Source organism: Acanthisitta chloris, unplaced genomic scaffold (assembly GCF_000695815.1).
Source record: "Acanthisitta chloris isolate BGI_N310 unplaced genomic scaffold, ASM69581v1 scaffold960, whole genome shotgun sequence".
In the NCBI taxonomy this organism is placed as follows: domain Eukaryota; kingdom Metazoa; phylum Chordata; class Aves; order Passeriformes; family Acanthisittidae; genus Acanthisitta; species Acanthisitta chloris.
The window spans coordinates 3,290-5,187 of record NW_008649750.1 but is presented as its reverse complement, the minus strand read 5'-3'; positions in this window follow the sequence as shown (position 1 = coordinate 5,187).

The following is a 1,898-nucleotide window of genomic DNA, read 5'->3' as shown; positions in this document are numbered from 1 at the left end:
GATGTTAGGAGAAATCTTTTCCCTGTGAGGGTGTTCAGACACTGGGATATTGCCCAGGGAAGTGGTGGAGTCACCATCCCTGGAGGTGTTTGAAGCATCTGGTGCTGGAGTTATAGATTCATAGAGTTATCGAGGTGGAAGAGACCTCTAAAACCATCAAGTCCAACCATTAACCTGTCTCTGCTGGAAGCCCTAAACCCTAAACCCTGGCACTGGAGGACAGGGTTTAGGGGTTAGGTTACAGCAGCGACAGTTAATGGTTGGACTTGATGACCTAAGAGGTCTCTTCCAGCCTTGATGACTCTCTGATTCCGTGATGGCAGCGGCCAGACCAGCATGGTAACACAGCCTGAGGGAGAGCAGCACTGCACACCACGGGCACTGACTGCACATCATCCTGTCCCACTCCGGGCTCCAGCAGAAAGCAGGAAAACCCAAGGAGCCTCTTGCTGTTCCCCCTTGTGCCCTTCCCACTGGGTTGGCACAGCTTGGAAGCCACCTGGAATAACAGTGTGCCTGTCCTTACCCCATTCCACCCGCAGCACCCTGCAGCAGGACCCGTGTGGGCGCCGACGCAGCACGGCCTGGTTTCAGGTGACCTGTGGGAAATGGCACAACAGGAGGGAGCAGTGAGCAAATGCTTCACCCTTTCTCCTCAGCTCCATCACCCACCCTGAGGTCAGAGCCACCCTGGGCTGTGCAGAGGGGTTTGGGGAGATCTGGATGGAGCAAGGGGGTTTTACTCCATGGCCCTTCTAGGGATTTTCTTCCAGCACCCTGGGGCACAGCTCACTGGGAAACTCACTGGAGACCCTGAATAGAGATTTTCCCATTCTTATGTCCTAATGTTACTTTCTCCATGGAGAAGTTGTGGAAGGGGAAGGGAAGAAGCTTCCCTTTCTTTTCCCTTGGGTATTTTTGAATGTGGCAAAACCCCTAAACTGCAGATCTGTACCAGAGTCGGGGCAAGTCCTGGATATCTCCATGAGCATCATCCTGTTGCTGCATCCCACAGGATTGATGGCATGGCCACATCCCTGCCAAGACCTTGTTATTTTTATCCCCAGCCTCAGCACCAGCCTGGTCAACTAGAGCAAGCAACAACTGGCATGAGATCTGAGTACATCACACCTCTGCTGGGTTATTGTAACAGGGAATGCACAAACAGGTACCGGGTCCTAAAAATTGAAAGACTGCCCCCAAAATGTGTTCAAAGCCAGGCTGGATGAAGCCTTGAGCAACCTGGTCTGGTGGGAGGTGTCCCTGCCCATCTCCTCTGGGAAGAGCCTGGCAAATGTGTTCAAATCCAGGCTGGATTAAGCCTTGAGCAACCTGGTCTGGTGGGAGGTGTCCCTGCCCATCTCCTCTGGGAAGAGCCTGGCCTCATCTTCTCCTCCTGGTAGGTGAGATCTCCCCAACCTCTCTTAGCTGAGCAAACCCGGCCTCAGCCTCTCTTTCCCCTCCTGCTCCAGCCCCCAACCATCTTAGTGCCCTGCACTGGGCTCACTCCAGTTTGTCAGCATCCCTTGTGTCAGCCTTACTCCCTACAAACACCCCAGAGCCTGATGATACCTGTCCCAGCCAGGGCCAGGGCACTTCATTTGTTCACCTGCTCCTTCTCTCTCATTCCTTTCCACATGCTATTGCCTACAAAGCCCCTTTGGCATTACCAGCCCCCACCTCTCCATCAGCCTCTCTGGTATTTCCATCTCCCAGGAGCTCCAAGCTCTAACCGGGGAGATTTTCCTTCCTAAATCACCATCCCTGGAGGTGTTTAAGAGGTGTCTGGATATGGCACTGGAGGATCTGGTTTAGGGGTTACAGCAGTGACAGGTTAATGGGTGGACTTGATGATCTTGAAGGTCTCTTCCAACCTTCTGTGATTCTATGAATGAGCA